The sequence below is a fragment of the Ranitomeya variabilis genome, chromosome 4 (genome assembly GCF_051348905.1).
Source record: "Ranitomeya variabilis isolate aRanVar5 chromosome 4, aRanVar5.hap1, whole genome shotgun sequence".
Lineage (NCBI taxonomy): Eukaryota > Metazoa > Chordata > Amphibia > Anura > Dendrobatidae > Ranitomeya > Ranitomeya variabilis.
Window position 1 is genome coordinate 198,800,970 of NC_135235.1, and position 22,743 is coordinate 198,823,712.

Here is a 22,743-nt window from a genome sequence, read left to right on the forward strand (position 1 = left end):
GGACCACAGAACACATCTCAGTACCAATGCTTTCTGGCTGATATTTTGGTCACTTTTGAATGTTGGTTGTGCTTTCACACTCGTGGTAGCACGAGATGGACTCTACAACCCACACAAGTGGCTCAGGTAGTGCAGCTCATCCAGGATGGCACACCAATGCGAGCTGTGGCAAAAAGGTTTGCTGTGTCTGTCAGCATAGTGTCCAGAGGCTGGAGGTGCTACCAGGAGACAGGCCAGTGCGCCAGGAGACATGGAGGGGGCCGTAGGAGGGCAACAACCCAGCAGCAGGACCGCTACCTCAAATTTTGTGCAAGGGGGAACAGGAAGAGCACTGCCAGAGCCCTGCAAAATGACCTCCAGCAGGCCACAAATGTGCATGTGTCTGCACAAACGGTTAGAAACCGACTCCATGAGGATGGTCTGAGTGCCGATGTCCACAGATGGGGGTTGTGCTCACAGCCCAACAACGTGCAGGACGCTTGGCATTTGCCACAGAACACCAGGATTGGCAAAGTCTCCACTGGCGCCCTGTGCTCTTCACAGATGAAAGCAGGTTCACACTGAGCACATGTGACAGAGTCTGGAGATGCCGTGGAGAGCGATATGCTGCCTGCAACATCCTTCAGCATGACCGGTTGGGCAGTGGGTCAGTAATGGTGTGGGGTAGCATTTCTTTGGAGGGCCACACAGCCCTCCATGTACTCACCAGAGGTAGCCTGACTGCCATTAGGTACCGAGATTAGATCCTCAGACCCCTTGTGATACCATATGCTGGTGCAGTTGGCTCTGGGTTCCTCCTAGTGCAGGACAATGCCAGATCTCATGTGGCTGGAGTGTGTCAGCAGTTTCTGCAAGATGAAGGCATTGAAGCTATGGACTGGCCCGCTCGTTCCCCAGACCTGAATCCGATTGAGCACATCTGGGACATCATGTCTCGCACCACAGACTGTCCAGGAGTTATAAAGAAGAAGGCGTGCACTCAGTGTATGATTAGATAGGTGCTGGCTGGACGTGGAAATGATCCAAACAAAGTCATATATTGAAGAAAACAGCCGCACTCAGGTTTGGATTTTTTGAATGCATAACAGGAACAAAAAATGTATTCAAGTCACCACAATGTTAAGGCAATTAGGAGAGGGACTCCGTGGTAGGTATAAAGTAGGTAAGTAGATAACATCACCACCAGGCACCGCTCCACCTCCTGCAGTATTCCCAGGGACATACCCCTTCCGTGCCATTCCGGATCTCCACATGCATTAACTATAGTCTGTAATGGGAATTTCTCCAGATTTCTCTACACTGCATCTCCGTTTTACTATTCCTATCCTCTTTCAAGTGAGGTTTGACAAAGACCCACCACGGGGTGGAAACGTTACCTACTTACCTACTTTATACCTACCACGGAGTCCCTCTCCTAATTGCCTTAACATTGTGGCGACTTGAATAAACTTTTTGTTCCTGTTATGCATTCAAAAAATCCAAACCTGAGTGTGGCTGTTTTCTTCAATATATGTCCAGGAGTTGGCGGATGCTTTAGTCCAGGTCTGGGAGGAGATCCCTCAGAAGACCATCCGCCGCCTCATCAGGAGCATGCCCAGGCATTGTAGGGAGGTCATACAGGCACGTGGAGGCCACACACACACTACTGAGCATCATTTCCTTGTCTTGAGGAATTTCCACTGAAGTTGGATCAGCCTGTAACTTCATTTTCCACTTTGATTTTGAGCTCAAGACCTCCGTGGGATATTAGATGTGATTTACGTTGATAATGTTTAGGTTTTATTGTTCTCAAAACATTCCACTATGTAATGAATAAAGATTTACAACTGGAGTATTTCATTCAGTGATATCTAGGATGTGGGATTTTAGTGTTCCCTCTATTTTTTTGAGCAATATATATATATCCGGGTTCGGATGAACAGTTAAAAAAGTTTGGATCACTACCTGAACCTGAACAGGGACCTCATTCACTTGTATGGGGGGGCTGGAACATCCAGTATTTGCCACGCTGTCATGTGCATGACAGCGCGGCAAACACTGCCTCTGATCGGTGGTAAAATCATTACCGCCTGTCAGAAAGCCACGGTTCCCATGCTGTCAAATGACATTTTGAGGCCGCAGCTGTGACCAGAGGTAAAAAGTTTACCTCCGGTCACTGGCATCGGCTGATGGGACTACTGCTCCCATCAGCCTACACCTGCTGCCATTAATAACAGCGAGAGCAGGAATGGCTGATGGGAGTATTCATCAACTGGTGCCTGCGTTATAAATAAATAATTTAAAAAAAACGGCGTAAGTTCCTCCATGTTTTTGACAGCACAGTGAGAAAAAGTCTCATGGTGCAGCGGTGAGTTCACTGCAGTTCACTAGGATATTTCTCACCACTGCACGTTAAGACTTTTTCTCACAGTGCTACCGGTGATCTCACCGAGGTCATTGTAGTTCAGGGGCCCAGCTGGGAACACAGCCTCAGTGACTGGAGGTAACCTTGTTGATGTAACCGCTAGTCACGGAGCCAGAGCTTGCAGCAGCTCATTCCTTAGTGGTTCTCAGCCTGGACGGTCGCATCTTGGCACCTTCCAGGTTGAAAATTGTTTACTTCAGACATATATTATGGAGTGGGGCAGAATGACGGACAGGTGAGGATATTGTTTTTTATTTTTGCTTTTTTTACATAAGACCATGGCTTCAGTGGAATGGGCATTAGGAGAGTATACATGTGTTTGCTATTTTTCAATAAAAAGGAAAAGTGTGCTTTTTTTATTTCAAATAAAAGACTTTATTCTGGCTGTGCCTTTATTTACCATGTAACTATAGGAATAGAAATGGATAGGTGTTTTATAGTTGCCTCACCATTACTAAGCTGTGGCCTTGATGTCATCGGACAATACAAAGGTGACATCAACCCCACAAATATGAACCCAGCTTGCCACTGCTACATGGCAAGTGGGAAGAGCCAGGCAAAGCACCAGAATTGGAGCGTCTAATAGATGCGCCATTTCTGGGCAGCTGCAGGCTGCTATTTTTAGGCTGGAAAGGGGACAATATCCATGGCCTCTTACCAGCCTGAGAATGCCACTCCACAGCTGTCTGGTTTAGTGTGGCTGGTTGTCAAAAATTGGGGGGACCCCATGCTGTTTTTAAAAATTATTTATTTAACTAATTTGTAAAAAAGGCATTGGGACCTCTCTATTCTTAATAACCAGCATTGCTAACACTGACAGCTGAGGGTTGCGGCCCGCAGTTGTCAGTTTTACCTGGCTGGTTATCAAAAGTAGTTTTTTTTAAAGTTATTTATTTAGAGCGCAGGCACCGCCTAATGAATACTCTCATCAGCCGATGCCTTTTGCTGTTATTAGTGGCAGCAGGCGTAGGCTAATTGGAGTAGTAGTCCCATCAACCGACACCAGTGACCAGAGATAAACTTTTTACCTCCGATCACATCTGCGGACTCATGCTGTCATTTGACAGCATGGGAACCACAGCTCTCTGATCAGCGGTAATAATTTTACCGCCGATCAGAAGCAGTGCTTGCATAGCTGTCATGTACATGATAGCACAAGAAACATCTGGTGTTTGGGGTGACGAACCCGAACAGTAACACGGACTTCCTGGTGAAGTCTGTGTTCAGGGTCCATGCCCAAACAGTAGGTGTTCAGTATGGACCCCGAACTTTACTGTTCGGCTTCGTCTATCTTGTGTAATCACGCCCCCAGCACAGAATAGCAGCTTTTTGTTGCTATACATTGTGCACAGAAAGCTGCCAATCAGTGGTGTGGGCAGGGTTATACAGGACTCAGCTTTCTGAGCACTGCAGCAGAGAAAACTGGAATTCAATCACAACTGCTGCACCTATTAAATTAAGTGACTCATCACTGCTTTTAAGGTATAAGCCCCTACATTATGCCACTGAGCTGTTGGATTACGTAGCAAAAATCTGCTGATAGATTCCCTTTAAATCATCCCCAACCTGCAAGGAAGTGCATGGTCTCCTTCCTTTCACATCATTGGCATCAAAAGTATCGACACACTTTAACTGGTGCTTCGACGCGTAAAGATATTAACAGGCTAAAATATCTCAAAGTCTATGCAAGGATCAGCCTTGGCATTCATTTCATAAACTAGATTTTACTATTTTTTCTTTCTTTTGTGAAGGCTCAGTTTCATCATTGTTCTATTCTACTATGCTATATGCAATTTATTCCTTTTTTTAAAATCAATCATATGATTCTAAATATATGGACCTTTTTGTTTCGTGCTAATTTTTCTGGTCTTTTCAGAGGGTCAGTGCTCAGAGGATAGCAACGCAGATGCCCAAGAAGATCCTGTGAGCCATGCCCTCGAGGTGAAGACTAAAAAAATAGAATACTCAGGGGATCAGTGACAATACAATAAGAGAAAAATTGCCCAATTTTTACCTGGTGCCAGGTTCTCGTTGGATAAATAATGATGGTATTTACATTCATATTTTGACCTATCCAGCTATAGAGGGAGCCAGTAGGTTAGAGGGCCCCCTTCCACCTTCACAGTATGTGCTGACTGTATATTAGATTGCATGTAAAAGACTAATTTAATGAATTTGATTTTCAGTTATTAAGAAACTAGTTGGCCCGTGCTAAATTTTCGCACATTGGTTGTCGAGGGCACAGGCGTTTTCAGGAAAATTAAGCTGGTCAAATGAAAATGTATTTAATGAGATGATGAACACAGAGAGGTATGTGTGTCACTGACATTTATATAAATATATATATATATACTAGATGGTGGCCCGATTCTAATGCATCGGGTATTCTAGAATATGTATGTATGTATGTAAATAGCAGCCACATAGTATATAGCACAGGCCACGTAGTATATAGGAGCCATGTAGTATATAGCAGACACGCAGTATATAACACAGCCACGTAGTATATAACACAGCCCACGTAATATATAGCACAGCCCATGCAGTATATAACACAGCCCATGCAGTATATAACACAGCCCACGCAGTATATAACACAGCCCACACAGTAAATAATACAGCCCACGCAGTATATAATACAGGCCACGCAGTATATAACAGTGGCCACGCAGTATATATCACTGCCCACGTAGTAGATAACACTGCCCACGTAGTATATAGCAGCCACGCAGTATATAACACAGCCCACGTAATATATAGCACAGCCCACGTAGTATATAACACAGCCCACATAGTATATAACACAGCCCACGCAGTATATAACACTGGCCACGTAATATATAGCAGCCACACAGTATATAACACAGCCCATGTAGTATATAGCAGTGTGGGCACCATATCCCTGTTAAAAAAAAATAATTAAAATAAAAAATAGTTATATATTCACCTGCCGGTGTCTAGCAAAGCTGTCCCGATGCGTGTGCTGCTGCTGCCAGCTTCCGTTCCCAGCGATGCATTGCGAAATTACCCAGATGACTTAGCGGTCGGCGGACGACAGAAGGTGAGAATAGCAGGTTTTTTGTTTTTTTATTATTTTTAACATTAGATCTTTTTACTATTGATGCTGCATAGGCAGCATCAATAGTAAAAAGTTGGTCACACAGGGTTAATAGCAGCGTTAACGGAGTGCGTTATCCGCGGCATAACGCGGTCCGTTACCGCTGGCATTAACCCTGTGTCAGCGCTGACGGAAGGGGAGTATGGAGCGGGTACTGGGCACTGACTGGACGGAAGTAGGGAGGGGTCTAATTCTCGTCCGGACTGTGCCCGTCGCTGATTGGTCGCGGCCTGGCGGCTGCGACCAATCAGCAACGTGGGATTTCCGTTACAGACAGACAGACAGATGGAAGTACCCCTTAGACAATTATATATATATATATATATATATATATATATATATATATATATATATATATATATATCTATATATACAGGGTGGTCCAAAAGTAGGTGGACAGTATGTGTAATAGGGTTATGAAGGGGGAGATTTATCAAACATGGTGTAAAGTGAAACTGACTCAGTTGTCCTTAGCAACCAATCAGATTCCACCTTTCATTTTCCAAAGACTCTGTGAAGAATGAAAATTGGAATCTGATTGGTTGCTAAGGGCAACTGAGTCAGTTTCACTTTACACCATGTTTGATAAATCTCCCCTTTGATAACCCTATTACACATACTGTCCACCTACTTTTGGACCACCCTGTATATATATATATATATATATATATATATATATACACACATATATATATATATATATATATATATATCTAATATATAAAGCTGAATGTGTGTGTGTGTGTATGTATGTATGTATGTATGTATGTCCGGGATTGGCATCTGAACCGTAGCAGCTACAGCCACAAAATTTTGCACAGTCACACGTCTGGACCCCGAGAGCGTCATAGGCTATGTTGTGAGGTGAAATTTTAACCCCGCGCTTTCCAATTCACCAAACAATTTTGCCCCTATCTACATAATGGGGAAAAAGTGAAAGGAAAAGTGTTGGAGGCGTCGCAGCTACAGGCACAAAATTTTGCACAGTCACACGTCTGGACCCTGAGAGCGTCAAAGCTATATTGTGAGGTGAAATTTTAACCCCGCGCTTTCCAAGTCACCAAACAATTTTGCCCCTATCTACATAATGGGGAAAAAATGAAAGGAAAAGTGTTGGAGGCAAATTAACAGCTGCCAGATGTGAACAAGGGGGACTTAAAGAATGACAGCGATGGCACCAAAGAGTATATACTGTACAGTTGCTAAGGTGGGGCCCCAACATGGGATAATCACACCACCACGGGGATATGAACACACACACAAAATGCGCCACACACTACCACGTGCTCGAACACATATACCACCCTCAGTGCACATTTCACCACACATACACCAACCTCGCCACATAAAAGTAGAAACACAAAAGTCGCCGCTCAAAACTCGCCACGCGCAAAACTCTCCACATGCAAAACTCGCCACACGTGCAAAACTCGCCACACGCAAAACTTGCACACGCAGAAAAATTGCCACACGCAGAAAAATTGCCACATGCACAAAAGTTGCAACACATGCAAAAGTTGCCTCACACAAAACTTGCACATACTCAAAAGGCACCACACATAAAACTCGCCACGCGCAAAACTCGCCATGCGCAAAACTTGCTGCACACAACTTGCTACACTAACCTGTCACATGCAACTCGACACACAAAAAGTTGCTACACGCATGTCGCCACACAAAACTCATCTCACAAAAGTCCCTACATGCATGTCGCCACACGCAACTCAACACACACAACTTGACACACGAAACTCGCCCTAAAACACACACAAGTCTGGTATCCTTCAAAAATAAAAATCTGATTAATAAGCAGACAAACTACAAGAGCAACAAATGTACCATATAGGAATCCGGCAGCTGTCAGTCACATGACCAGTCTATTATGTGTATGTGTGAGCTAATATATACTGCCAGGGGGTGGGCTTACTGTTGGCTGGGGATTTATCAGGCTGCCATTTTAGCTTACAAATACTGAGGTAAAAATACTGACCAAATAACGTGTGAACGAGGGCTAATACAGGAGGAGATGACATACAGCTATATACTATATACAGGAGATGACACACAGGTATATACTATTTACAGGGGAGATGACACACAGGTATATACTATATACAGGAGGAGATGACACACAGATATATACTATATACAGGAGAGATGACACACAGGTATATACTATATAGAGGAGGAGATGACATACAGGTACATACTACATACAGGAGGAGATGACATACAGGTATATACTATATACAGGAGGAGATGACACACAGGTATATACTATATACAGGAGCAGATTACCTACAGGTATATAGTATATACAGGAGGAGATGACACAGGTATATGCTATGTATAGGAGGAGATGACATACAGGTATATACTATATACAGGAGATGACACACAGATATATACTATATATAGGTGAGATGACACACAGGTATATACTATATACAGGAGATTACATACAGGTATATCTAATATATAAAGCTGAATGTGTGTATGTATGTATGTGTGTATGTCCGGGATTGGCATCTGTACCGTCGCAGCTACAGCCACAAAATTTTGCACAGTCACACGTCTGGACCCCGAGAGCGTCATAGGCTATGTTGTGAGGTGAAATTTTAACCCCGCGCGTTCCAATTCACCAAACAATTTTGCTCCTATCTACATAATGGGGAAAAAGTGAAGGGAAAAGTGTTGGAGGAAAATTGACAGCTGCCAGATGTGAACAATGAGGACTTAAAGAATGAGAGCGATGGCGACAAAGAGTATATACCGTACAGTTGCTAAGGTGGGGCCCCGACATGGGATACTCACCACACACGGGGATATGAACACAAACACAAAATGCGCCACACACTACCACGTGCTTGAACACATATACCACCCTCAGCACACATTTCACCACACACACACACCAACCTCGCCACATAAAAGTCGAAACACAAAAGTCACCACTCAAAACTCGCTACATGCAAAACTCGCCATATGCAAAACTAGGCTCACGCAAAACTCGCCACACGTGCAAAACTCACCTCATGGAAAACTCACCTCATGCAAAACTTGCACACACAGAAAAATTGCCACATGTACAAAAGTTGCACCACATGCAAAAGTTGCCTCACACAAAACTTGCACATACTCAAAATGCACCACACATAAAACTCGCCACGCGCAAAACTCGCCATGCACAAATCTTGCTGCACACAACTTGCTACACTAACCTGTCACATGCAACTCAACACACAAAATGTTGCTACACGCATGTCGCCACACAAAACTCATCTCACAAAAGTCGCTACATGCATGTCGCCACACGCAACTCAACACACACAACTTGACACATAAAACTCGCCCTAAAACACACACAAGTCTGGTATTGTCCTTCAAAAATAAAAATCTGATTAATAAGCAAACTACAAGAGCAACAAATGTACCATATAGGAAATACGGCAGCTGTCAGTCACATGACCTGTCTATTATGTGTATGTGTGAGCTAATATATACTGCCAGGGGGGAGGGCTTCCTGTTGGCTGGGGATTTATCAGGCTGCCAATAGCAACCAATCACAGCTCAGCTTCTATTTTGCTACAGTTAATTAACCTGAGCTCTGATTGGTTAATATAGGCAACAAAGACATTCTCAGTATAACAAAGCTAATATATGTTGTGAAATGCTTCTATTTGCTTAGTTTTTGCCTTTTAATAATTACATTTCTATCTATTTGTTTTGTGGTTTTTGTGTGCAGAATAAATTTTTGTTAACACATTCTATTTTGCTAACAGCAGTCATTAACCCGGGCGAAGCCGGGTAGTACAGCTAGTATATATATATATATATATATATATGTTTTCAGAAATATTTGAGCCCATGGATCCATTATATGTCCATTCTGCAAGCCGGCGAGAAAATCTCGCCATACGGATGTCATTCGGATGCTTACATGCGAGAAAATCGAATCCTCGCATTTGCACATCACGTGGCTGCTATGGGGCCCCTGTGAGGCACAGGGGCCCGCCTGCCGCCAGCGCCGACTCCCCCGCATTGAACTATACCAGCGTCTGCAGGTACAGTTCAAAGCAATGATGGAGGAGAGCGCGTCAGCTGACGTTCTCTCTCCCATCATTCCCCACTCTGTCTCTGACACTGTGGCTGCGCGATGACGTCATCGCACATTCACTGTGTGCCAGGCAGTGCAGCCGCTGAGATGGGAGCAGGGAGCAGCGCGGGCACGAGGAGAGGTGAAAAGTGTGGGTTTTTTTGCATTACTATAACAGTGAGTACTAGACTGTGGGTCCATTCTCGGTGGGGAGGTAGATGCTGGCAATGCTATATACTACACGGGCTGTGCTATATACTACGTGGGCTATGCTATATACTATGCGGGCTGTGCTATATACTACACGGGCTGTGCTATATACTACGCGGGCTGTGCTATATACTGCACAGTCTGTGCTATATATTATGGGGGTATATTATATTCTATGGGGAGGCTGTGTTACATACTATGTGGCTGTTATATACTATGGGGAGTATATTATATTCTATGGGGGAGGCTGTGTTATATACTATGTGGCTGTGTTATATACTATGGGGGTACATTATACGTTATATTCTATGGGGGAGGCTGTGTTATATACTATGGGGGGTACATTATATTCTATGAGGGAGGCTGTGTTATACACTATGGGGGGTACATTATATTCTATTGGGGAGGCTGTGTTATATACTATGGGGGCTTCCTTATATTCTGTTGGGGAGGCTGTGTTATATACTATGGGGGGCTGCATTATATACTATGGGGAGGTGGGCTGTATTATATTCTATGGGGGCTACATTATGTACTATGGGGAGGTGGGTTGTATTCTATGGGGGCTACATTATATTCAATGGGGGGCTGTATTAGATTTTATGAGGGAGGATTTGCATCATTCTCTTTGATGGACTACATTATATTCTATGGGGAGGTGGGCTGTATTATATTCTATTCGGGGCTACATTATATTCTATGGGGGCTGTATTATACTTATATTCTATGAGGGGTGATTGCATCATACTCTATGAGGGGCCTACATTATACTATAAGAGGGGGGCTGCATTATATTCTATGAGGGGTTACATTATACTCTATGGGGTGGCTGCATTATGCTCTATGGGGTGGCTGCATTATACTCTGTGGGGTGGCTGCATTATACTCTGTGGGGTGGCTGCCTTATACTATATGTGGGCTGCATTATACTGTATCGAGGACTATGGTGAATACATTATACTATATGAAGAACTATGGGGTGCATTATACTATGGGAAGTGAATTGTATGACATGGATGATGATGGCGGTGCATTATACTATATGGAACACTATGAGGAGTGTATTTTAATATATGGAGGACTAATAGGAATGTATTATACTATATGGAGGACTGAGCAGTGTATTTTAATATATGGAGGACTATGAGGAGTGTATAATACTATATGGAGGACTGAGGAATGTATTATACTATATAGAGGACTATGTGGGGTGCATTATACTATATGGAGCACTATGAGCAGTGTATTATACTATATGGAGGACTAAGAAGTGTATTATACTATATGGAGTACTGAGGAGTGTATTATGTGTATTATACTATATGGAGGACTGAGGAGTGTATTATACTATATGGAGGACTGAAGAGTGTATTATACTATTTGAAGGACTGAGGAGTGTATTATACTATATGGAGGACTGAGGAGTGTATTATACTATATGGAGGACTGAGGAATGCAATATACTATATGGAGGACTGAGGAGTGTATTAAACTATATGGAGGACTGAGCAGTGTATTATACTATATGGAGCACTATGAGGAGTGTATTATGCTATATGAAGCATTATGAGGAGTGTATTTAAATATATGGAGGACTATGAGGAGTGTATTATATTATATGGAGGACTGAGAAGTGTATAATGCTATATGGAGGACTATGGGGAGTGTATTATACTATATGGAGGACTATGGGGAGTGTATTATACTATATGGATGACTATTAACTGTGCAGTATTTTATATAGAGGACTATGGGGGTGCATTTTATTATAAGGAGGACTATGGGGGTGCATTATACTTCTTATATGGATCCCCATGACTTCTATGTAAGCCCCTGATGAGTAGAATGGTTTATTTTCTTTATAAATTACATAACAATGGCAGTACAGGGGACAAATATATACCAGGATGGGGCACCGGATAGTTACACCACTGAGGTCAAACTATACAACTTTGAAATAAAGCTATAGTGTGCGAAATGAATAGGAAAAATGTGAATTTGGGTGGAAAATATTTTGGCATGGTGGGGGGAGGGGCATTTGAAAGTTCGCACCAGGCCCATAACTTTGTATGAACGCCACTGAATCTGAGTTATGTCATCGCCGTTTTTTTTTACTTGGAACCAGAAGTGACTCCAGGTCTTGGTAAGCTGCAACCTTAGAATGAAGATAGACTTTTCAATGACTGTCCAACAATAAGGAAAATCTGATGGTTCAGAACCTGTCCGATCCCTTTTAGGCTGCATTCATTTATATCTTCAGTTTTAAAGCTGAAGTCTTAAACAGGTAAAGTTTAATTTTATTCTACTTCCACAAATGTAGCAAATATTTTATATGTACCTGCCTGAAATCGGTTGGGCAAGGAGTTCGGCAAGCTGGAAAGCACTGAAGGCAAATTTTAGGATTTGTTTCAGCTTTGTGGTAGTATGCTTTGGGGTAGTGTGGTGCCACCTGCAGGTCATATTTCCTTACTGCAGTTTTATGAAAATTAATGTTTAAAGTGTATTTTGTGATCACATCATGGATGTGTGGTTTGTTTGGCTATTTTCTTGCTGAAGTGTGCAAGTTTACCTTTCAAATGGTGTGTCATTTGCTTGTGTGGGTGCAGTATGAACAGAGATACAAAGTAATCAGTATCACTGAAAAAGAGTGTTTTGAAATAATGTAGAAGGATTGTTAGAGATACAGTGCCTAAAAGTAGTATTCAACCCCCTGCAGATTTAGCAGGTTTAATAAGATGCAAATAAGTTAGAGCCTTCAAACTTCAAGCAAGAGCAGGATTTATTAACAGATGCATAAATCTTACAAACCAAAAAGATTTGTTGCTCAGTTAAATTTTTATAAATTTTAAACATAAAAGTGTGGGTCAATTATTATTCAACCCCTAGGTTTAATATTTTGTGGAATAACCTTTGTTTGCAATTACAGGCAATAATCATCTTTTATAAGACCTGATCAGGCCGGCACAGGTCTCTGGAGTTATCTTGGCCCACTCCTCCATGCAGATCTTCTCCAAGTTATCTAGGTTCTTTGGGTGTCTCATGTGGACTTTAATCTTGAGCTCCTTCCACAAGTTTTCAATTGGGTTAAGGTCAGGAGACTGACTAGGCCACTGCAACACCTTGATTTTTTGCCTCTTGAACCAGGCCTTGGTTTTCTTGGCTGTGTGCTTTGGGTCGTTGTCTTGTTGGAAGATGAAATGACGACCCATCTTAAGATCCTTGATGGAGGAGCGGAGGTTCTTGGCCAAAATCTCCAGGTAGGCCGTGCTATCCATCTTCCCATGGATGCGGACCAGATGGCCAGGCCCCTTGGCTGAGAAACAGCCCCACAGCATGATGCTGCCACCACCATGCTTGACTGTAGGGATGGTATTCTTGGGGTCGTATGCAGTGCCATCCAGTCTCCAAACGTCACGTGTGTGGTTGGAACCAAAGATCTCGATCTTGGTCTCATCAGACCAGAGAACCTTGAACCAGTCAGTCTCAGAGTCCTCCAAGTGATCATGAGCAAACTGTAGACAAGCCTTGACATGACGCTTTGAAAGTAAAGGTACCTTACGGGCTCGTCTGGAACGGAGACCATTGCGGTGGAGTACGTTACTTATGGTATTGACTGAAACCAATGTCCCCACTGCCATGAGATCTTCCCGGAGCTCCTTCCTTGTTGTCCTTGGGTTAGCCTTGACTCTTCGGACAAGCCTGGCCTCGGCACGGGAGGAAACTTTCAAAGGCTGTCCAGGCCGTGGAAGGCTAACAGTAGTTCCATAAGCCTTCCACTTCCGGATGATGCTCCCAACAGTGGAGACAGGTAGGCCCAACTCCTTGGAAAGGGTTTTGTACCCATTGCCAGCCTTGTGACCCTCCACGATCTTGTCTCTGATGGCCTTGGAATGCTCCTTTGTCTTTCCCATGTTGACCATGTTTGAGTGCTGTTCACAAGTTTGGGGAGGGTCTTAAATAGTCAGAAAAGGCTGGAAAAAGAGATAATTAATCCAAACATGTGAAGCTCATTGTTCTTTGTGCCTGAACTACTTCTTAATACTTTAGGGGAACCAAACAGAATTCTGGTGGGTTGAGGGGTTGAATAATAAATGACCCTCTGAAAAAACTTTTCCCAATTTTAAAAACAAACAAACAAAGAAATAACATTCTTTTTTGCTGCAGTGCATTTCACACTTCCAGGCTGATCTACAGTCCAAATGTCACAATGCCAAGTTAATTCCAAATGTGTAAACCTGCTAAATCTGCAGGGGGTTGAATACTACTTGTAGGCACTGTACATAAGGGGATACATTCTGATAAGATATCAAAGAGGTGGCCTATATTCTATTTTTGCCCAGGGGCCCTCACTACGGGCCTGGAAGCTTAAACCCCACTGATCTACAGAATAAAGGGGGCTTATGTTTGCTTTAAAGGGGTTTTCCGGGACTGTAACATTGATGACCTATCTTTAGGGTAGATCAGCAATTTCTGATCATTGGGGGTGGGACAGCCAACACCCCCAAAAATCAGCTGTTCCTGGTGTCAGCAGCGGACCGAGCTGCTCAGTTGTGGAGCTGCACAGCTATGCTGACGAAAAAGTGGCCACAGGTGGGTACTGCACATTCATCCCCTATTGATTGAAAAGGGGGTGAATGTTTTTTAAATCAATGAATACATTGTGGTGGCCATAATACTGAATAGAGGCCCATGGGGAGTGCATTATACTATATGGAGGACTTCGGGGAGTGCATTATACTGTTTGGAGGATTATTGGGAGGGCATTATACTGTATGGAGGACTATGAGAAGTGCATTATACTATATGGAGGACTATGGACTGCATTATACTATATGGGGGACTGTGGGGAATGCATATATAGAACTATGTATATATGTACAGTATATATGTATATATAGAATTATGGGGATGCATTATACTGTATGGAGGACTGTGGTGGAGAGTGCATTTATAGAACTATGTACAGTACAGACCAAAAGTTTAGACACACCTTCTCATTTAAAGATTTTTCTGTATTTCATGACTATGAAAATTGTACATTCACACTGAAGGTATCAAAACTATGAATTAACACATGTGGAATTATATACTTAACAAAAAAGTGTGAAACAACTGAAATTATGTCTTATATTCTAGGTTCTTCAAAGTAGCCACCTTTTGCTTTGATGACTGCTTTGCACACTCTTGGCATTCTCTTGATGAACTTCAAGAGATAGTCACAGGGAATAGTTTTCACTTCACAGGTGTGCCCTGCCAGGTTTAATAAGTGGGATTTCTTGCCTTATAAATGGTGTTGGGACCATCAGTTGTTTTGTGCAGAAGTCTGGTGGATACACAGCTGATAGTCCTACTGAATAAACTGTTAGAATTTGTATTATGGCAAGAAAAAAGCAGCTAAGTAAAGAAAAACGAGTGGCCATCATTACTTTAAGAAATGAAGGTCACTTAGTTCAAAAAATTGGGAAAACTTTGAAAGTGTCCCCAAGTGCAGTGGCAAAAACCATCAAGAACTACAAAGAAACTGGCTCACATGAGGACTGCCCCAGGAAAGGAAGACCAAGAGTCACCTCTGCTTCTGAGGATAAGTTTATCCGAGTCACCAGCCTCAGAAATCGCAAGTTAACAGCAGCTCAGATTAGAGACCAGGTCAATGCCACACAGAGTTCTAGCAGCAGACACATCTCTGCAACAACTGTTAAGAGGAGATTTTGTGCAGCAGGCCGTCATGGTAAAATAGCTGCTAGGAAACCACTGCTAAGGACAGGCAACAAGCAGAAGAGACTTGTTTGGGCTAAAGAACACAAGGAATGGACATTAGACCAGGTCTGATGAGTCCAAATTTGAGATCTTTGGATCCAACCACCGGGTCTTTGTGCAACGCAGAAAAGGTGGACTCGGATGGACTCTACATGCCTTGTTCCCACCGTGAAGCATGGAGGAGGTGTGATGGTATGGGGGTGCTTTGCTGGTGACACTGTTGGGGATTTATTCAAAATTGAAGGCATACTGAACCAGCATAGCTACCACAGCATCTTGCAGGCGGAATGCTATTCTATCCGGTTTGCGTTTAGTTGGACCATCATTTATTTTTCAACAGGACAATGACCCCAAACACACCTCCAGGCTGTGTAAGGGCTATTTGACCAAGAAGGAGAGTGATGGGGTGTTACGCCAGATGACCTGGCCTCCACAGTCACCAGACCTGAACCCAATCGAGATGGTTTGGGGTGAGCTGGACCGCAGAGTGAAGGCAAAAGGGCCAACAAGTGCTAAGCATCTCTGGGAACTCCTTCAAGATTGTTGGAAGACCATTCCCGGTGACTACCTCTTGAAGCTCATCAAGAGAATGCCAAGAGTGTGCAAAGCAGTCATCAAAGCAAAAGGTGGCTACTTTGAAGAACCTAGAATATAAGACATAATTTCAGTTGTTTCACACTTTTTTGTTGAGTATATAATTCCACATGTCTTAATTCATAGTTTTGATGCCTTCAGTTTGAATGTACAATTTTCACACTCATGAAAATGCAGAAAAATCTTTAAATGAGAAGGTGTGTTCAAACTTTTGGTCATTACTGTATATATATGTATTTAGAATATATATGCATAGACCTATGTATATAGAGAACTATGGGGATGCATTATACTATATGGAGGACTGTGGGGAGTGCATATATAGAACTACACTCACCGGCCACTTTATTAGGTACACCTGTCCAACTTCTTGTTAACACTTAATTTCTAATCAGCCAATCACATGGCGGCAACTCAGTGCATTTAGGCATGTAGACATGGTCAAGACAATCTCCTGCAGTTCAAACCGAGCATCAGTATGGGGAAGAAAGGTGATTTGAGTGCCTTTGAACGTGGCATGGTTGTTGGTGCCAGAAGGGCTGGTCTGAGTATTTCAGAAACTGCTGATCTACTGGGATTTTCACGCACAACCATCTCTAGGGTTTACAGAGAATGGTCCGAAAAAGAAAAAAAATCCAGTGAGCGGCAGTTCTGTGGGCGGAAATGCCTTGTTGATGCCAGAGGTCAGAGGAGAATGGGCAGACTGGTTCGAGCTGATAGAAAGGCAACAGTGACTCAAATCGCCACCCGTTACAACCAAGGTAGGCCTAAGAGCATCTCTGAACGCACAGTGCGTCGAACTTTGAGGCAGATGGGCTACAGCAGCAGAAGACCACACCGGGTACCACTCCTTTCAGCTAAGAACAGGAAACTGAGGCTACAATTTGTACAAGCTCATCGAAATTGGACAGTAGAAGATTGGAAAAACGTTGCTTGGTCTGATGAGTCTCGATTTCTGCTGCGACATTCGGATGGTAGGGTCAGAACTTGGCGTAAACAACATGAAAGCATGGATCCATCCTGCCTTGTATGGAGCATCTTTGGGATGTGCAGCCGACAAATCTGCGGCAACTGTGTGATGCCATCATGTCAATATGGACCAAAATCTCTGAGGAATGCTTCCAGCACCTTGTTGAATCTATGCCACGAAGAATTGAGGCAGTTCTGAAGGCAAAAGGGGGTCCAACCCGTTACTAGCATGGTGTACCTAATAAAGTGGCCGGTGAGTGTATGTATATTTATATATGTATATAGTATATATGTATAGATCTATTTATATATAGAACTATGGGAATACATTATACTAAATGAAGACTATGGAGTGCATTATACTATATATAGGACTATGAGGTGTGCATTATACTGTTTGGAGGACTATGGGGAGTGCATTATACTATATGGAGGACTATTGGGAGTACATTATACTATATGGAGGACAATAGGGAGTGCATTATACTATATGAAGAACTATAGTGTCCATTATACTATATGGAAGGCTATGTGGGGGCTATTATAATTTTTGGAGGGCTATGTGGGAGCCTTTATACTGTATGCAAGCAATTATACAGTGTGATGGTTTGTACTATGTGGAGGGCTGTGTGGGGACCATTATACAGTGTGGAGAGGTGTGGGGCCATTATACTGTATACAGACCCATTATACTGCATGGAGGGCTGTCTGGGGGTCACAGTTGACAGATCATACTGTGTTGGGGTCACCATACTTTGCCGAGGGAGTTGAAGGGTGAGGTACAGTAGGATCATCATACTGTGTGTGTGGAGCGTACTGTGGAGAAATTCATTATGGGGTATCTTAGTGTTTGTGGGGCACTTTTGTTGACATAGTACTTAATGAGGGCAATGAAAGGGAAATCTAGGGCTCCAGTAGGAGGAAAATTAGAGGTACACAGAACCACACATCAGGTGCAGTAATGGGGACACATACGGCAGCAGCGGCTCAGCATTGGGGCATCAGCAGGATGAGGAGTTTGTGCAGGTTGGGGATAGATGGGGATGATGTTGAAAATATGAGACATGAAATGTGTCTTTGTTGTAATCTCTGCAGCCGAGTTCTGGATGGAGAAGTTGTCATGTCGGTCTGGGTCAGATGGAAAAGACGGGAAAAGTGAATAATTCCATCAGAAAGAACGTCAGCTGTAAGTCATCATTATCTGTAACTGTGCTGTGATCACTTATATGTTCTGCAGGACTGCGATCTTGCACTATATGTCACCATATGGCGGTAATATCAGTGATAGTCTTTGTACAGAGATTTTTTTTTAGTAACAGCTCATCTGCTGGGATTCTCCTACATCCACAATTAGTCTGCACCACCATAGTTGTAATCAGGGATACATGGTTAGGGGCCCAATCAAAAGTCTCCAAAACCAAACCCCTAGCTACGCCTCTGTCCTTATTACAAACAATAGGGTCTGAATTGACAGATCTGGCAGTGCCATTATAATCACTTTTCTGTTCTAATAACAGGAGAGAAAACGTGACGTGCTTCCAGTTACGGAGCCGCGGCTTTCTGTTTGCCGTACTCCTTTCCAGATAAATGACAAACACATTGATCCCCGTGGACTCATCCTGTCTCTATGGAGAATGCCTCACTATTACCTATTGTTATGCATTTTCCACTTTATTGTCAAGGGCTCCTCTTATGTACTCCGGTATTTATGTATTGTAGTACTTGTAGCAAAAGGAAAGCGTGGGAAGTCTCTCGGGACACAGATACATTGTGTGGCGTACAGTCCAAGCATCTATTTTAAGCCTCCAGTAAGCATTTTGCAGGCTGGTGTCTGATCCTCGGCGCTCCATCCCAAACTTTCCATTCATCTCAACAGGACAAGAAAGAATTACCACCTGGTGCGACGCCAGACACGGGACAGGCTACCTCTGCTGGTTAACGACCGATGTCCTGACACTTAACATTACAATTGCCAAATTGCATAATACACCATAGTGTGAAGCCTCAGCGGCCATAAATGTCAACCAGCTCTTTTATCCCATGTCTATTAACCCCTTCGCGACATGCGCCGTACATGTACTGCGCATGTCGCATCCCCTGCTTTGATGTGCGCTCCGGCGGTGAGCGCACATCAAAGTCGCGACATGTCAGCTGTTTTGAACAGCTGACATGTGCGCGCAATAGCGGCGGGTGAAATCGCTATTCACCCGCCGCTATTAACCTGTTAAATGCCGCTGTCAAACGCAGACAGCGGCATTTAACTACCGCATCCGGCCGGGCGGCCGGATATGACGTCATCGCCGACCCCCGTCACATGATCGGGGGTCGGCGATGAGTCAGGAAGGTAACCATAGAGGTCCTTGAGACCTCTATGGTTACTGATGCCGGCGTGCTGTGAGCGCCCCCCTGTGGTCGGCGCTCACAGCACACCTGCATTTGAGCTACATAACAGCGATCTGATGATCGCTGTTATGTAGCAGAGCCGATCGGGCTGTGCCTGCTTCTAGCCTCCTATGGAGGCTATAGAAGCATGGCAAAAGTGGGAAAAAAAAGTTTTTAAAAATGTGAAAAAAATATTAAAAATATAAAAGTTTAAATCACCCCCCTTTCGCCCCATCCTAAATAAAACAATAAAAAACAAACAAAACATACACATATTTGGTATAGCCGCGTTCAGAATTGCCCGATCTATCAATTAAAAAAAAGCATTAACCTAATCGCTAAACAGCGTAGCGAGAAAAAAATCCGAAACGCCAGAATTACGTTTTTTTGGTCGCCGCGACATTGCGTTAAAATGCAATAACGGGCGATCAAAAGAACATATCTGCGCCAAAATGGTATCATTAAAAACGCCAGCTCAGCACGCAAAAAATAAGCCCTCACCCGACCCAAGATCACTAAATTGGAGACGCTACGGGTATTGGAAAATGGCACTTTTTTTTTTTTTTTTTTTTAAAGCAAAGTTTGGAATTTTTTTTCACCACTTGGATAAAAAATAACCTGGTCATGTTAGGTGTCTATGAACTCGTAATGACCTAGAGAATCATGATGGCAGCTCAGTTTTAGCATTTAGTGAACCTAGCAAAATAGCCAAGCAAAAAACAAGTGTGGGATTGCACTTTTTTTGCAATTTCACCGCACTTGGAATTTTTTTCCCATTTTCTAGTACACGACATGCTAAAACCAATGATGTCGTTCAAAAGTACAACTCGTCCCGCAAAAAATAAGCCCTCACATGGCCATATTGACAGAAAAATAAAAAAGTTATGGCTCTGGGAAGGAGGGGAGCGAAAAACGAAAACACAAAAACGAAAAAGGGCCGCGGCATGAAGGGGTTAAATGAAGTTACACCATAATTCTACATCTGTGTTAGCAATATACATGTAGCAAACTAAACCAGTGGGAGCATTGAGGACACAAGGTCACTAGATTGTCAGAAGAACCGAGACCAAGGAGCTAAAAATTTCCAAGGAGCTACTAGACTGTCAACTGTGTAGGCGAACCGTGACCAAAGAACTAAAAATGTGCAAGGAGCTACTAGATTGTCAGCTCTGCAGGCGAACCATGACCAAGGAGTTGCAGATCTCCAAGGAGCTACTAGATTGGTCATAGTTCGCTTGTAGAGCTGACAATCTATTAGCTCTTTCAAAACCTACAGCTCTTTGGTCACAGTTCTTCTGTAGAGCTGACAATCTAGTAGCTCCAATAATCTAGTCTATTGTCATCTCTGTAGGTGAACCATGACCTAAGGGCTGCAAATTTATAAGGAGCTACTAGATTGGTCATGGTTCACCTGCAGAGCTGACAATCTAGTAGCTCCTTAGAAATTTTCAGCCCTTAGGTCACGGTTCACCTACAGAGATGACAATAGAGTAGATCCTTGGAGCTACAAATTTCCAAGGAGCTACTAGATTGTCAGCTCTGCAGGCGAACCATGACCAAAGATCTGCAGATTTCCAAGGAGCTACTAGATTGGTCATGGATTGCCTGCAGAGCTGACAATCTAGTATCTCCTTGGAGATCTGCAGCTCTTTGGTCATGGATTGTCTGCAGAGTTTACAATCTAGTAGCTCTTTGGAGATCTGCAGCTCTTTGGTCACGGTTCGCCTGCAGAGCTGACAATCTAGTAGCTCTTTGGAGATCTACAGCTCTTTGGTCATGGATTGTCTGCAGAGCTTACAATCTAGTAGCTCTTTGGACATCTGCAGCTCTTTGGTCATGGATTGTCTGCAGAGCTTACAATCTAGTAGCTCTTTGGACATCTGCAGCTCTTTGGTCATGGTTCGCCTGCAGAGCTGACAATCTAGTAGCTCCTTGGAAATTTGTAGCTCCAAGAATCTAGTTTATTGTCATCTCTGTAGGTGAACTGCGACGAAAGAGCTACTACACGGTCCTATTTATTGTCTTTATGTGGTTACTGCCAATTTAATGTATACGTTGATACGTGAAGCCCAAGTACAGATGCAGCAGAGCTGGTGCAGAGCTGAGTTTGTCAGCTTGTTGCGGGATCACAAAAGGGTTTCCCATGGCTGAAGGAGAACTATAGCTTTCTTACAATTAGTAGATTGCAAGATTCTGTGGCAAGCATTATATCACACAAGTCTTAAAATGATTTCTTCCTTTGGATGACAGATTACTTTCTGTAATAAATGTATATTTTTTCCCATCACCCCATAAACCTACTCTATTGTGAACCTGATACGCAATTCATTTGCAAAACATAAGAGACTAAGTGCAATTGATTTCTGATTGGATGATGCCGCTGCGTTTTAATTACGGTAAATTGCAGTAATGTATTCTGTTCATATAAAGCCTCGGAGTACCAGAGAAGCAGAACGTGCTGCTGCCGGGATGGAATCAATATTAGTCTTCAGAACTTAATATTCATGAATGATATGATAAATATTTATGGAATGTTACAATGTTTCTTCCTGGAAGGATGTGGGAGATTAAAAAGGCATCTAACAAGAAGAACATTTGCAAATAAGACATACAGTAAACCCTTACTACTAAAACTGATACAACTTTTCGGATATCCTTAAAGGATAGAAGAAGAGGTAGACTATTGTGTGTGTGTGCAAATTACACAGAAATAAAATGCACCTTACCTTGTTGCATACAGTCCTCCCTATGTTGCTTGCAAACAACCTGCGCCGGCTACCTGGAAAATCAGATGTAACATGATGCATGGCGGTAAATAATAGGCTACTACATAGTTGGATCTTAGTGGAAGTGAATGCAAATATTAATCCATAAATAATGCTGGAGAGGGGTATGTGCTTGTCTGCAAAAGTCTCCTAGTTTCTGCATTCTTCATGCAATTTTCCCATTGGAGTCAGACTCCACTTCACCACATTCAAAGCTTTACTTTTTGAAGGGGAGGGGGTTGTTTTTTCATGGTGTGTGTGTGTTTTTTTCCTTCCTTGCAGGCATGCTATTTGTCAGAGTAAGGTTTGGGTTGTGTTTGCTTGGCTGATGCCTGGCGGAGTCCCTCCTCCCCAAGTCCCCACTCAGCCCTCCCTCCCGGAGTATTCCTGGAAGTGCTGAGGGTGATGTTGGTAAAGGGGTGGACTTGTAATGCTCTATCTCTTTTTT

At 43.1% G+C, this 22,743-nt stretch overlaps 1 protein-coding gene across 3 annotated transcripts in view; it reads right to left on the minus strand.

Annotated features, from left to right (window-relative positions):
• LOC143770209 (suppressor of cytokine signaling 3-like) overlaps window positions 1–22,743 on the minus strand; it is a 202,144-nt gene that overhangs the window by 83,029 nt on the left and 96,372 nt on the right. Inside the window, exon 1 of one of the 3 annotated variants that reach the window (XR_013214568.1) lies at window positions 22,257–22,612. The exons of 1 other annotated variant lie outside the window; for it this stretch is intronic. The gene's annotated coding sequence lies outside the window, so the exon portion shown is untranslated. Of the gene's footprint in view, window positions 1–22,256; window positions 22,613–22,743 lie in introns of those variants that run through there. One more of the 3 variants, XM_077259613.1, reaches the window with a different exon arrangement.